This window comes from Otolemur garnettii, unplaced genomic scaffold (genome assembly GCF_000181295.1).
Source record: "Otolemur garnettii isolate 467f Iridium unplaced genomic scaffold, OtoGar3 scaffold00007, whole genome shotgun sequence".
Classification (NCBI taxonomy): Eukaryota; Metazoa; Chordata; class Mammalia; order Primates; family Galagidae; genus Otolemur; species Otolemur garnettii.
In genome coordinates, this window is record NW_003852402.1 from 140,475 (window position 1) to 140,820 (window position 346).

Below are 346 nucleotides of genomic sequence, written 5' to 3' on the forward strand. Positions count from 1 at the left end.
TTTGCCTCACTCAGCTGCACTCAGGTGTGTCACCCCATGCCATTCCACCACCCTGGTGTTGTCCATCACTCCCTCCAGCCCACTTACTATTCTGAAACTCAACTCTACGCTCCTGCTTACTACTCAGCCCACAGTAGCCTGGTCCCCAAGGGCTATCACTAGTTTCTGTCACAGCTACCCTGACTCCCCCTTGAACCTTCACCTACTTTGGTTTCTATGACAACCCACATGGAGAGGTCCCTGTCCCAGTCCACACTATGCCCAGGGGACCAATCTTGTCCACTCTGGTCTATCATCTTTCATCTAAGGCCCTGTTGTCTTCTTTTTTTTTTTTTTTTTTTTTTTT